The sequence below is a fragment of the Odocoileus virginianus genome, chromosome 14, assembly GCF_023699985.2.
Source record: "Odocoileus virginianus isolate 20LAN1187 ecotype Illinois chromosome 14, Ovbor_1.2, whole genome shotgun sequence".
Lineage (NCBI taxonomy): Eukaryota > Metazoa > Chordata > Mammalia > Artiodactyla > Cervidae > Odocoileus > Odocoileus virginianus.
Genome location: NC_069687.1, coordinates 10492986 through 10508548, shown reverse-complemented (window position 1 = coordinate 10508548; position 15563 = coordinate 10492986). Strand labels below are relative to the sequence as shown.

Genomic DNA, 15563 nt, shown 5'->3' with positions numbered 1-15563 from the left:
GATGGAGACAGCCCAGCCCAGCCTAGCCTCTGTTGGATCAGGAAGGACAATCAGGGCAGAGAACACAGGCCAGTGTGAGGAGGGGCCATGGTGGGCAGGGATGAGCCAGGCCTCCACTGCTTCACATTATGCTAATAGGAACACCTACACATTCTGGTGACATCTGGAGAAAGAGAAGTCAGATCTTCAAGTCACAATTCAAAGGTGGGATGAGGATCCTGCATCACTCAGTTCCCACAGACAGCTGTCTCACCATTTAGGATCCATGAGAGACATAGCAGAGCCCTGGGAACCATCATCACTTGCAACCAGAGCATAGTTCCCTCCTTTTTCACCTGAGCGCTTCTTCCTCCAGATCACAGCTCCAGTCACCACAGCTCCAATGACCACAAGGAGAACCAGGCCAGCAATGATGCCCATCATGGGGATGGAGGGTAGAGGAGGTTCCCATATCAGGGTGAGTGGCTCCTGAAGCCCCTCCTGCTGCACATGGCACGTGTATCCCTGCCCCTCTCCAAGAGGCACCATGAGGGCCACCCGCTTCCGGATGGTTTCATCTCCGGGGGCCAGGTCTCCACAAGCTCCATGTCCTGGGTCTGGTCCTTCCCATCATGCTGCCAGGTTACAGAGATCTCCTCATGGTAGAAGCCAGGGCCCAGCACCTCAGGGTGACCTCATGGTCAGAGAGGGGATGATGGGTCACATGGGTCTTTGGAGGGTCTGTGCGATGCGGTGTGTCCTTCACTCTCCAGGTATCTGCAGAGCCACTCCGTGCACCTGCCCTCCAGGTAGTTCCTGCGGAACTCCGCCATACCACCTTGCTCAAACTTGGGCTTTATGATCTGAGCCTCTGTGTCTGCCACGGTCCAGGAGCACAGGTCCTCCTTCAGTGCGAGGTAATTTTTGCTAGTCGTAGACCAACTAACCGTACGCGCGGAGGAGACACCCCTCCAGCCCCACGTGCATAGATGCTTTATTATTTATCTACCGCTGCATACCAAAATACCAAGTGCAAACTTAGACTTAACACAAACTACATTTACTTTCTCACAGTTTCTATGGTACTGAAGTTTAGGTATGGCTTAGTTGAGGCTGTATATTGTCACCCTGCTTATTTAACCTACATGCAGAGAACATCATGTGAAATGCCAGGCTGGATGGAGCATAAGCTGGAATCAAGATTGCCCAGAGAAATATCAATAACCTCAGATATGCAGATAACATCAACCTTATGGTAGGTTGCTTTTCTTTGCAGAAAGCAAAGAAGAACTAAAGAACCTGTTGATGAAAGTTAAAGAGCGTGAAAAAGTTGGCTTAAAGCTCAACATTCAGAAAACTAAGATCACGGCATCTGGTCCCATCACTTCATGGCAAATAGATGGGGAAACAGTGGAAACAGTGAGAGACTTTATATCTTGGGCTCCAAAATCACTGCAGATGGTGACAGCAGTCATGAAGTTAAAAGACGCTTCCTCCTTGGAAGAAAAGCTATGACCAACCTAGACAGCATATTAAAAGGCAGAGACATTACTTTTCCAACAAAGTTCCATCTAGTCAAGGCTATGGTTTTTCCAGTTGCCATGTATGGATGTGAGAGTTGGACTATAAAGAAAGCTGAGTGCTGAAGAATTGATGCTTTTGAACTGTGGTGCTGAAGAAGACTCTTCAGAGTCCCTTGGGCTGCAAGGAGAACCAACCAGTCCACCCTAAAGGAGATCAGTCCTGAATATTCATTAGAAGTACTGATGCTGAAGCTGAAGCTCCAGTACTTTGGCCACTGGATGCAAAGAGCTGACTCACTGGAAAAGACCCTGATGCTGGGAAAGAATAAAGGCAGAAGGAGAAGGGGACAATAGGATGAGATGGTTGGATGGCATCACTGACTCGATGGACATGAGTTTGAGTAAACTCTGAGAGTTGGTAATGGACACGGAAGACTGGCGTGCTGCAGTCCATCAGGTCACAAAGAGTCTGACATGACTGAGCGACTGAGCTGAACTAATTGAATACATATAAGATTGCTATTTAGGTGTCAGCTGGAGATAGGATCTCATCTGAATTCTCAGCTGGGGAAGAATCCTCTTCAGATATTACTCAGGTTGTTGGCAGAATTCAATATCTTTCACCTTAAGATAGAGCACCTCCCTTTCTTGCCAACTGATCTCAGCTCCTAGAGGTCAAACCCAGTTCTTTACATTGTGGGCTCCCCAACATGGCCACTTGTGACATCATCAAAACCAGCAAGCCAGAGTCTTCTCAGGAAGGTGGGCACTACATCTTATCTCATGTAGTCCTATAATACAGTCATGCATGTCTTGCACCCTCTGTTGTATTCATTTCCTTAGAAGGAAGCCACATTCCAGGGGATTACCCTTGGGTCTGATAACCCCTAGGCAAGGATCTTGAGGGTAACTTCAGAGTGTTCCTGCCACCACTGATAGAACAATTTAGAATTCTATCAAATATCTGAGAGTGCTTTTACTCCATGCCCTCACCAAGAGACCAATCCGATAATGGGGGCTTCCCTGGCTCAGTGGTAAAGAATCTACCTCCCAATGCGGGATACTCGAGTTCAATCCCTGGAAGGTTTGGAAGGGGGCTGGAAGATTCACCTGGAGGAGGAAATGGCAACCCACTTCAGTATTCTTGTCTGGGAAATCCCATGGACAGAGGAGCCCGGCAGGCTACAGTCCATGGGTCACAAAATAGTCAGACACAACTTAGCTACTGAAAAAAAAAAAAACCAGCAACAATTATCTGATTGATAAAAATAAATGATCTCTCATGTAGTTTTAATTGGTATTTATCTTCAACCATGTGAGTCAAAGCATCTTCTTACAAATTAATTTGAAATAAATATCTCCCTGTTTATGGATTGTCTATTGATAGATGCCTGTTTCTCTATATGTCAGTTTATTTCTTTTGTATTCTCTTTGTCTTAAGGTGTAGAAATCGTTTCTCTATATGTCAATTTATTTCTTTTGCATTCTCTTTGTCTTAAGGTGTAGAAATCATCTACTTGAGTTAAAAGAGCCATGTGTCTCTAATACTGTTGAAAATATGTATTTTTTTTGGTCATTTGTTTTTAGATTTTGTAGATTTTCTTTCCAATGCAGAGATTTTCATTTTCTTTATTTAAATATGGTGGAGAAAACGACATGGTTTTAGTTCTGTTCCCTTATACAAGACTAAATCCCAGATGGATGAAAGATTTAAATATAAAAGAAATCAGTAAGGAACAAGAATAAAACACCACTGGGGAAGGCTGGCGGGGGTTAATTTATAACCAACCAAGAATAGAGCTTCTAAACCAAGATTGTTTTCAAGAATTCTATGCTAAATAAGGTAGGAAAGTGAGGTCAATCTACATACCTGAGATAAACTGCTGGCTGGTTGGCCTTCAGGAAGATTAATTATTCAGTTCAGTCGCTCAGTCGTGTCCGACTCTTTGCAACCCCATGAACCGCAGCACGCCAGGCCTCCCTGTCCATCACCAAGTCTCGGAGTTTACTCAAACTCATGTCCATTGAGTCGGTGATGCCATTCAGCCATCTCATCCTCTGTTGTCCCCTTCTCCTCCTGCCTTCAATCTTTCCCAGCATCAGGGTCTTTTTAAATGAGTCAGCTCTTCCCATCAGGTGGCCAAAGTATTGGAGTTTCAGCTTCAACTTCAGTGTTCCGGTGAACACCCGGGACTATCTCTTTTAGGATGGACTGGTTGGATCTCCTTGCAGTCCAAGGGACTCTCAAGAGTCTTCGCCAACAACACAGTTCAAAAGCATCAATTCTTCAATGCTCAGCTTTCTTTATAATCCAACTCTCACATCCATACATGGCAACTGGAAAAACCATAGCCTTGACTAGATGGATTAATTAATAAGATCCCCAAAAAGCGAGCCCAGGCCCACAGCCCCAGAAAGGACAGTCTTAACCTAACCAAGCCCTCTCACTGCAACTGGGAAGTCATTTCCAGCCTGCCCTTAGAGCTCAGAGGTAAAAGTATAAACTGAACTTCTGAGCACAGACAAAATCAAGCCCTTAAATATCATCACTCAAAAGTCACAACGTCAATAATGGTGTCCTCTTCTATCTTCTCTAAAATTTCAACACTCATTACACTTTCAAAGTCATTTTCTTTCTTTACTTTTCTCCCCCTCCCTTGGTCTTTTTACTATCTAGTACATATATGAACTCTTGTTGTTCATTTGCTAAGTTGTGTCTCACCCTTTGTGACCCGATGGACTGCAGCATTCCAGGCTCCTCTATCATCCACCATCTGTTGGAGTTTGCTCAGATTCATAACCGTTGAGTTGAAGCTATTTACCCATCTCTTGCTCTGCTGCCCCCTTCTCCTTTTGTCTTCAGTCTTTCCCAGCATCAAGGTCTTTTCCAATGAGTTACTTCTTCACATAAGGCAGCCAAAGTCTTGGAGCTTCAGCTTCAGCATCAGTCCTTCCAGTGAATATTCATGGTTGATTTCCCTTAGAATTAGTTTAGTCTCCTTGCAGTCCAAGGGACTCTCAAGAGTCTTCTCCAGTGCCACAATTCAAAAGCATCAATTCTTCAGCACTCACCCTTCTCTGTGGTCCAACTCTCACACTTGTATATGCCTACTGGAAAAACCATATTAACTTGTTGTTTTATTTTCTGTCTCTCCAGTAAAGGTAATCTTTACAACTACAAGGACTTTGTCTACTTCTGTCACTTCTGATTCTCTGGAATTAATCACAGTTCCTGGTACACAGAGCACAGTATGTGCTCAAATTTTTGCTCTTTAATGAGCAATTGACTGAATTAATAAAAGAGAAATAAGGTGGAAAGTTATTAAGTGAGATTCACTCTTACTATACCAGAACAAATATACCAGAACAAATTATACCAGAACAAAAAAGCAGGTCTAAGGAGCTGCTCAAATTAAAGCATGATCAAGACAAAAAGAAATGATAGTAATAAGGGACATAACCTTAGAATAAATACATGGCTGCAAACAAATATGCATATATGCATGTGTACATATTTTTAATAGGAACACAGATTGCAAATGTCTGATAAGTAACCCAAAGTGAAAGAAGTGGACCCAAGAAACAGAAGAAAACCACCTTGAGTGTTTTCTAAATATAACTTAATAAAAATATGAATTAATAAATCAGTAAATTAAGAGTTTAAAATTACAATCAAACAGTGTTTTGTAAACAAAAAGGAATTGTTTACCAAGAAAAACAATTGGAAATTCCCATTAAAAATCCACAGAATTCTCCAGGAAAGAATACTGGAGTGTGGTGCCATTTCCTTCTCCAGTGGATTGTCCCAACCCATGGATTGAATCCAAGTCTCTTGCTTTGCAGACAGATTCTTTACTGTCTCAGCCACCAGGGAAGCCTTAAAATAAATTAGGAGCAACAAAGAATAGGATATACAAATTTGAGAGAAACTTGAATCAACAAAATACTAACATTTCTTTAAATTCATTTAACAGGCTTCCAACAAGTTTCCTCTGTTAATAGCCAGAGGGTAACTTCTGACTGAACCTGATAAACATTTAAAACTTGACATAGTTACTAGAGAATATAATTCCTTCATTAGAAAATACAGATGTTTTATTTGCATCTGGCCCATTTCTCCTTTTTCATATTATCTTGTTGTTTTACAGAAGCCTTCTATGAAATAATCAATATGGACCATTTATATGGTTGTAAATTAATTATTGTCTTTGGATGATCAATGTAATTTTCCTTTAAATACATTTTATTTTAATTCTTCAAATTCATTTTGTAGAAATTAAAAATTTTTATTATAGAATTCTCAAAAAACATTCTATTTAAATTCTTTTTTTGCTAACGCTGCACATGAAGAATTATTTACATCTAATTATTTTACCCTGTGATTTTTTAAAATAGATTCAACCATCAGGAAAATCAGGATGCAAATTTCAAGCAATACATTTAAAATAAGTTTTTAAACTTTTAAATAAAAATGGAACTTCAGCAAACTCAGAAATCCCAAGTCCATAGTTAACCATGGCAATAATGTCCTTGGTATTTAATTGAAAAAGTCACTGTCTGGACTCAGCCTAGGCATGGCTTACCTATTTCAGGCCAGAACTCCACTGCTGCCTATCACTGTTATCTGCTGATTGGAGCAGGACATGATAATCCCGGAACATTTTTGTTTTGTTTTGTTTTTAATGTGCTTATTCACTCAAGTCACGTCTGACTCTTGGCAACACCATGGACTATAGTCCTCCAGGCTCCTTTGTCCAGGGAATGGAGATGTACTCTATTATTCTATAATACTTCAGGGAAAGCAGCAGAGTCCCAGTGGTAACAGGAAGCTGACTAGGATGAAGCAGTCAATGACTTTTTAAGTTTGACCTGCCCTCCACTTGCCAAAACATATTTAACAATTGACCTGAATTAAAGTGGTAATCTTGAAGCTTTCTTAATTATCTGCTAAAACAGAGAACATGCATTTTTTCCCCTTGTTCTGTTATCATAGTATTCTCAACACCTGGAACAGGATCAAGACCATACAAGCACTCAATAAATATTTATCAAACTCTAGACATTTGTTTTTATTATTAAAACCAGTGGAAAAACATTCTCATAGAATTACTGTTGATTTTCTGGGGATAGGAGTAAAGAAAAATTTAATTTTCTTAAGGGAGCATATGGGGATTTTTACATCCCAACTTTAATCATCCAAAATGTAACTCTTTTACAATTTATTTTGACTTTGGATTCCATTCTGCCTGCTAACAGAAAAAAAAAAATGGTCTGTATAATTCCAGGAAAACTTGGTAACTGAATTTTTTTCCTAATTCATTTCAAGATTAAACTCTTTCCATTGAAAATTATAATTCAGTCAGCTCATTACACTCACATCTTTGTCTTCCTCTGGGAGCCTCTGTCCTCATATTTCAGTCTGTTGGCCACAATCATTGGGCCCTGTGTGCTGTGATTCTGCCTTTAGTTCCATTCATGCACTTGGAGCACTAAGTGGGTGCTGCCATGCAGTTTGCTTGGTCATAGTTACCCTGTTCTCTGGCTCAGGTTGGGACTCTCGGCTTCTGGAAGTTCCACTGATGCCTTTTGGCTACACCTTTGGCAGAGAGGCACAAGACCAGACATTCTTGGCTTCTGCCAAAATTATCCAGCACCTCTTCCTCAGCTCCAACGTGTTAAAGTTCTGTCTTGAGGAATATGAGTCACTTTGCAGAAACTTCCATCTGTAGTTAAATCTATTGCTGCTTCTTCCAATTCTCTAATCTTTCACCCGCCATTTAATTTTTTCTTCTTTGGAGCTGTAGACCAAAATCCTTCACTGTTGCATAGTATTGAAAAGCTAGCATTCCTGCTACAGGTCTCAGAAGTGTATACCCACCAGTGGCCACTTCATATAATCCACATTTGAACTTCTGTATCTTTTTTTTTTTACCATCTTTCCTATTGCATTTTTTGTATGAAATTTCCAAGGTTTACAATATATTACTACAGAATTATATGCATACATTTTTAAAATAAAGGTACACCTATAGTACTATTTGTGATCTAAGCATTAATAAAATTGAGTAATCTAAAATATGACACTTGTGCTTTGGGGTACAGCATTTATGGATCAAGTCTTTTAGGAAAACTCAAAGCCAAGTTTTCCAAAATCAAAACATTCTCTCCAGCAAAACAAAATCCTTTTTCTTTAAGACTACTGTCTCACCTCGGAATTTCAATAGCCTATTTTGCAACTTGAAGACTATAATTTATTTTTTGTTATTTTTATGTTTTGCCAGACTTTGAATACGGCCTCTGCATAAACTGTTTTTATCATTTTACTTTAAAAAATAATTATCTCAGCAGCTTGGTCTAGAATGTATTTTCTGACTTATTTGGGGGTGGGACTAATTTTCCTCTGCTTATAGCTTTGGAAAATTTCAATCATACAGAACAGTGAAAGTAAAGTACAATAAACAACATTTATCTAGGTTATCTAATTGTTAGCATTATTAGCATGCCCAAATATATGTGTTCTCTCTCTCTTACTTTCTCTCATTCACAATAAATTTGAAATTTTGAGAATCATGTTGTTTCACAAATAAACATTTCAAGATCTATCTAAAAACAAGGTCATCTTTTTAAATAACCAAAATACAGCCATCAAGTATAATAAATCCCCTCCAAGTTGCCGGCATCTGAAATAAAGCAAACTTTCCTTTCCACTAACCTGGCCCGCTTACAGCCGGAATCCCCATGCATACCTTGCAGTAACAACAGTACGAATAACAAACCAACAATAATTCAAGATTACTTTTATATTTGTGCTTAGAATATTTCCCACTGAGAGGAGACAAAATAGTGTCTTCAAGTTCCGTGGGTCATGTCTTACCTTCTTTATCTTAGTTAATTTGATGTTGATATAAGTGATGAGGGCATTAACCAAGGAGAGGGCATTAACTTTCCTTTTGTTGTTCAGTCACTGTCTGACTCTTTGCCACCCCATGAACTGTAGCCTCCTCTGTGCGTGGGAATTCTCAGGCAAGAATACTGGAGTGGATTGCTATTTCCTCTTCCAGGGGATCTTCCCAACCCGGACTCAGAGACTGAAGCCACGTCTCTTGTGTCTTGTGTCTCTTGCATTGCAGAAGTACTCTTTTTTTTTTTTTTTAACTGCAAAGCCTTCAGAGAAGCCCTTAACTTTCCTTCCCTTGACTAAACTTAGGTATTTTCCCTCTCTAGACCAGATTTCCCTTTTCTTAGTACTATTGTAAAGTCTTATTCCTCCCCATGGAGGTATAAATGCTCTACCTTTCTCAAGGACTTGGGAGCCATTCCTTTGAAATATAATCATCAGGAAGACCTGGTTCCTATCTCCCAGTCTCTGTGTGAGCAGGTAGGAGTCTCTGAAAGCTCCAAAGCCAACTCCTATCAGGAAGATTCAAGAGACAAATTTCCTTTTCCTTTGGGTAAAGCCGATTAGTGAAGACAGATAGCCTATGATCCTTGTCAAGTTTAATAGTTGTCAGTCCGAGTCCGGAATCTTTTCTCATGTGAGAATTATAACCCCTGTTTCTTATTATTCCTATGCTTTTCTTTTTCCATGCCCTTAATTTCTAACCTTTCTGTTTCCTTCATTTTAGGGTTAGTATATATATGTTAGTGAAAGGCGCTCAGTTGAGTCCAACTCTTTGCAACCCCATGGACTATGCAATCCATAGAATTCTCCAGGCCAGAATATTGGAGTGGGTAGTCTTTCCCTTCTCCAGGGGATCTTTCCAACCCAGAGATCGGAACCCAGGTCTCCTGCATTGCAGGCAAATTCTTTACCAGCTGAGCCACAAGGGAAGCCCAAGAATACCGGAGTGGGTAACCTATCCCTTCTCCAGGAGATCTTCCGAACCCAGGAATCAAACCAGGGTCTCCTGCATTGCAGGCAGATTCTTTACCAACTGAGCTATCAGGGAAGCCCCATGTTTGGAGTTGTGTTTTATAGGCTAATTTGAAATTTCTGTTTTTTAACACTTGAATGAATCTCATCAGTATTTATTTACATAAATGATTTGATCATTCTTACTCCATCAAACTACGTTGTGTGTGCGTGTGTGTGTGTGTATGTGTTTCATGCAGACCCTAATTTACTTAGTTAATTACTTTATTTTGAGTCTTTAGGGATGTTTGCATTCTGCTCTGCTGATTTCTATATTCAAACTAAAATAGTTACAATGTCTTTAATCCTGTTTTTCCTTATTTTGGCAACTAACTGGGTTTCAGTTTTAATTGATTTACCTGACTTCCACTTACTAACAATGGGACAATGAATAAACTTATATCACTTTCTCCTTTTGCTTACCCTACTGACCACAGGCTTTACATTACAATATTTCTATGTTGTCACATATTGTTTTTCTATACATGAATCCACATTTTAGTATGAGACATACAGTTAGATACATTAACTTCCCTCCATCAGTTCTTTTGGAAATTTTCACCCTTTACTTCTTGAATGAACCAATTTACCAGTAGATTCTCTGGTATTCTTTGATATATTTCATGAATACCATTTTCTCTGAATTTTTGCATGTTAAAAATGTTTCTATAGCCTTGAGTTTTGAATTACAGCTTGGCTGGATATAAAAATCTCTCTTCACACTTTCCTTTATTTTATTTAAAATGCTGAAATCTCTCATGATTTGTAGATTTATTTGAATCCAATGCCAACTTGACTTTCCTTTTTGGGTAGCTGACTGGGTCCTTTTGTCTAAGGCATTGAGAATTTATTTTCATTTATTATTTACATCATTACTTTATCAGAATACGTCTTAATTTTGAAAATTCCAGGTTAATTTTTCATGGCATATGATGATCACTTTAAAAATAATTTAAAGTCTTCTTCTATTTTCAGAAATAATTTTGGATTATAATATTATGCATTATGGGCTTCCCCAGTGGTTCAGTGGTAAATAATTCACCTGTGATGCAGGAGACACAGGTTCAGTCCCTGGGTTGCGAAGATCCCCTGGGGGAAGGCATAGCAACCCACTCCAGTATTCTTGCCTGGACAATCCCATGGACAGAGGAGCCAGGCAGGCTAAAGTCCATGAAGATGCAAAGAGTTGGGCATGACTGAGGTGACTAAGCATGCATGCATGTGTTATATATTTTATGTAGTATTATTTTTCTTCTTCACAATTACATTAAAAATATAATGGATTCTTTTCCTATCTTCTAAATAGATAATTTCTTTTGTGATCCATTTTAAATTACTTTCAAAAACTTATTTTATTCATTTTTTTCAATGTCTTTATTATACTTTTGGTCAAATCTGATTTCCCTCTGGCCATTTAGTAAGTCAGTTCAAAATATTTTTGTAAATTTTTCTTTAAATTTCTCTTCAGTTTTTCTTCAATTATTGTCTTTGTTTAATGATTATCTAATGTCTTTCAAACTTCAGTTCGATTTTGTTCTTTTATTTTCTGAGTTGTTTTTTTTTTTAACATTTCTCAATGAGAAATTTATTGCATCTGTAGTTTCATTCAATTGTGATTCAGAGAGTGTCTTAAAGTATTTTCTTCTTTGTGATTGGTATTGATGGAGAACTTTTATGATCTGATATGTTTTAATTATCATATTCTATTGTCTCCTTGTCATAGATGTCATCTGCAATTTTCTATTTGATTTGTAATATCTTATTTTTCTAGACCAGATACAATGATTGATACAATGACTATGTGTACCCAAGGTGAAGGCTACAGTGGAATGTGACTTCCAAGGTACATGACCACTGACGGTATCCACTGGCCCTTGGTTTGAAACTATTGAAAAGGTTTATATGATACAATATGTTCCAGACATAATTTTATTTAACTACTGAAAAAGAAACAAAGCATGCAAAAAAGCACACATTCCAATAGCAGTTTTATCCAAAGCTTATGAAAAATATCAGGTCCAAGTTCTAGACTGTACCTGCACCCTCCTCCCCAACCACCAGAGGGAGAATGCGTAGTGATTTAGCATCATAATACAGCAACCTGCCTATCTTATATCTAGATACAATTCTCTTGATACCACATGGACTAGTTTACAAAACTCAGCTAACATTAGTAAATAAATTCAGCAAGCAGTTCTGCAAAAACATATAATTGTATACATGCTCTGCCACAAATTTGGTACAAGATTTAGATAGCCAGCACTTTCCTAGAACAACTCACAATTCGGCAATCTAATAATCTTGACAAGGCTTTGTGGGCTAAAATTAATTACTGAGAATGCAAAAACTTTTGATTATCATTTCAAAATATAATTATGCAACCCCCATCCCTCTATTTTATTAAAACTTTGGAAAATGGTTATGCATCCCATCTAAAATTTAAATTAATTTTTTAACAAAAAACAAACATTCTCAAATACAAATGGTCATAAATCTGTCACATTTTGATAATCTTACATAAGAAATGGGCTTCCCTTGTGGCTCAGACTGTAAAGCGTCTGCCTGCAGTACGGGAGACCCAGGTTCGATCCCTGGGCTGGGAAGATCCCTGGAGAAGGCAATGGCAACCCACTCCAGTACTCTTGCCTGGAGAATTCCATGGACTGAGGAGCCCAGTAGGCTACAGTCCACGGAGTCGCAAAGAGTCGGACACAACTGAGCAACTTCACTTTCACTTTACATAAGTAATGCCATTCCTTGATATGTTCTATAATCATCAAGAATTTGCTTTGAGTATTTTATAAGCTTCCCTTCAGAATTTTAATTACATTACTGTTCAATATTTACCTATGGTCAGAAAGGCAGTTACAAACATTTAACACAGTCAACTTACCTCCAGAAAAATCAATTGCTGTGTCACATCACTAAACCCTGTGAAAGCTGGGATTTTCATCTCTTGTATTTATGATTAAATCTCAATTCTCCCAGATAGAACTCTGAGGCATCAAATTTGCTCACTGAATAGTTTAAATGTTAAATAAAATTTGAATCTAATCGCAGGTTGTGGCTGTTGCTCTTCAGTCACTCAATCGTATCCAGCTCTTTGTAACCTCATGAACTGCCTTGACCATCTCCCAGAGTTTGCTCAAATTCATGTCCTTTGAGTGGGTGATGCCATCGAACCATCTTGTCCTCTGTCATTCCCTTCTCCTCCTGCCTTTACTCTTTTCCAGCATTAGTCTTTGCTAATGAGTTGGCTCTTTGCATCAGGAGGCCAAAGTATCGGAGCTAGTTACCGAAGATATAGTCAAATTGATATTTTTATTCTATTGAAAAGGCAAGAACCTAGATTATGGCTATATCAACATACAATATTCAAGTTGACTTAATAACTCTGTTAATAATATGCTTAAGTGATAGCCTGAAGGAAGTTTTAGCAACACAGAGAGAACTGAGGGGAAGTTTAACTAGTTTTCTGCCTGCCAATGCATGAGATGCAGGAGATGCAGGTTTGATCCCGGGGTGGGAAGATCCCCTTGAGTAGGAAATGTCAACCCACTCCAGTATCCTTGCCTGGAGCATCCCGTGGACAGAGGAGTCTGGAGGGTTACAGTCCATGGGGTCACAAGAGGTCAGATACAACAGAATACACATGTAATGCCACTCATATGGGTACCCACCCCTTGAATCTAAGCTATCTCTTCACTGCCAATTAGAGCACCATATTAGAAAGAACAGGTTAATAGAGGAGAAATTATAGACATGAACTGATGCTGGAAGTTGTGCCTACAAAATTGTATTTATATTATCTAAAAGTTATATGATAAAGAAGTACACCACAGGTTACAAAGGACCTGAGAAAATCAATGGAGAAAATAAATCTAAATTGCAATCCAAGGGAACATTCCTGAGGGCCCTGAAGATTAAGAATCAAAATTCTACCTGTCAAAAATTATAGTAAAAGTAAAATGAAATTCTGTGACCTTACTCTTATCAGGGGGGCATAGAAAATGTCATAGAAGCAAGATATCTGTTATGGGATTGCCCCCAGGGGGTGAGAAATAATATCTCCAATCAAGCATTCCCTGTACTGTGATCTTTGTTAGGGCTCTAGACGGCTTGCACTTGGTGACACAAATCAGTTAGATACTTTTACGGCCAAGAAAAGTGATAGTTCCTGAGAACAACTATCACAGCCAAGAAATTCTTTCTTCTTTCAGAACAAGTCCAAACACCCTCACACACAGGATCTCAATCTTGTAATGCCCTTTTATGAATTGTCAAGTGTAAGACGGAGCTTTTGTTATCCTGAATAAGCTTCACATGGAGAAGGAAGCTATGTAAGTCTCTTGCTAAGCCACAGGAGAAAAGGAGTAGGACTTACAAGATGTGAAATTTGATAGTAAACTCACTCAATTATTCTGCATAATTTTTGGGCCTGATAATTATTAGGTGCTGGAAATAATTATTTTTAACCACTGAATATACAATTTATATCAGTGCGGTTGGTTAGCTAATTAGGTAATCTAAAATGAGGGTGGAATCCATAACGTATCTCTGATTTTATTTTTGGTAGGTTGTCATTTTGTCTTTCTTGAAATGTGCTTTTGTAGAAAACATTTAAGCCATGTAAAGTTACATGATTTTTTTGGTATGGCAGGACAAGAAGCAGGAGTAACTGATTTCATGTGCATTCATTGCCAAGATGTCCACTTACCTCACTGTCCTTTGTGTCTGTCTTGCCTTCCCTCACTGTCTAGCCTAGCTGTGAGCCTAAAATCACCTTGCTGCATATTGCCACGTGGGTCACGGAGAACACAGCACCCAGGTGAATGCTAACCAACAGCAAATCTCAGCAAAGGCACCAAGGAATCCTGGGAGATGTATCCCATCATTCCTTGCTCACCTTGGTGATAACCGCACTTCAAAAATTCGTGGGTCACTAGGTGGCTCAGTCAGTAAAGAATCCATCTGCAATGTGGGAGACCCAGTTTCTATCCCTGGGTCAGGAGGATGCCCTGGAGGAGGAAATGGCAGTCCACTCCAGTATTCTTGCCTAGAGAATTCCATGGACAGAGGAAACTGGCAGGCTACAGTCCATGGAATCTCAAGAGTTGGACACAACTTAGTGACAAAACCACCACCAGAGTTTACAGGAAGGGAAGGAAACACTCACAAAAAATGTAAAATTGTATGGCAAAATTACAAGATGTGGAGGGAAATGGTGCAGGAAGCAGGAAGGAGAAACCACTTGGCGTAAGGGTCAAGGTGGTCCTTCTGGAGTCAGAATGTCCAGGATTAGAATCTCATTCTGGTGCTTCCTAGTTCACTAGTGTTACCTGCATTCTAAGTCCCTTCAATCGTATCCAACTCTTTGCGACCCTATGGACTGTAGCCCGCCAGGCTCCTTTATCCATGGGATTCTCCAGGCAAGAATATTGGAGTGGGTTGTCATTTCCTACTGCAGAGGATCTTTCTGACCCAGGGGTTGAACCCACATCTCTTGTGTCTCCTGCATTGGCAGATTCTTTACAAACTAGCTCTGTTCAGTTCAGTTCAGTTCAGTCACTCAGTTGTGGCCAGCTCTTTGTGACCCCATGGACTGCAGCACGCCAGGCTTCCCTGTCCATTACCAACTTCCAGAGCTTGCTCAAACATCCAACCATCTCATCTTCTGTTGTCCCCTCCTCCTCCCGCCTTCAACCTTTCCCCCCATAAGGGTCTTCTCCAATGAGTTGGGTCTTCTCCAATGAGTCAATTCTTCACATCAGGTACCAAAGTATTAGAGTTTCAGCTTCAGCATCCGTCCTTCCAAATGAATATTCAGGACTGATTTCCTTTAGGATTGACTGGTCAAATGTCCTTGCTGTCCAAGGGACTCTCAAGAATCTTGTCCAACACCACAGTTCAAAAACAGCAATTCTTCTTCATCAGTTCTACTAGTCCTATAGTCTTAAGCAGTTGATTTATTGTACTGAGTCTCAATTTACTCATCTGTGAATGGAGAATCTCGATTGTACCAAAATCATGACAATCATAGAGTTGTTGTGAGGATAAAACATTGAAACTGCTTAGAGCAAGTTCTGGTATACACGCAGTGATCAATAATCTTGACAACCACTAATTGTATTTAAATGGTCCAAGCCAAA

At 39.3% G+C, this 15563-nt stretch overlaps 1 pseudogene; it reads right to left on the bottom strand.

Annotated features, from left to right (window-relative positions):
* Positions 1-249: 249 nt before the first annotated feature.
* LOC110149889 (BOLA class I histocompatibility antigen, alpha chain BL3-6 pseudogene) lies at positions 250-7127 on the bottom strand (annotated as a pseudogene).
* Positions 7128-15563: the final 8436 nt, after the last annotated feature.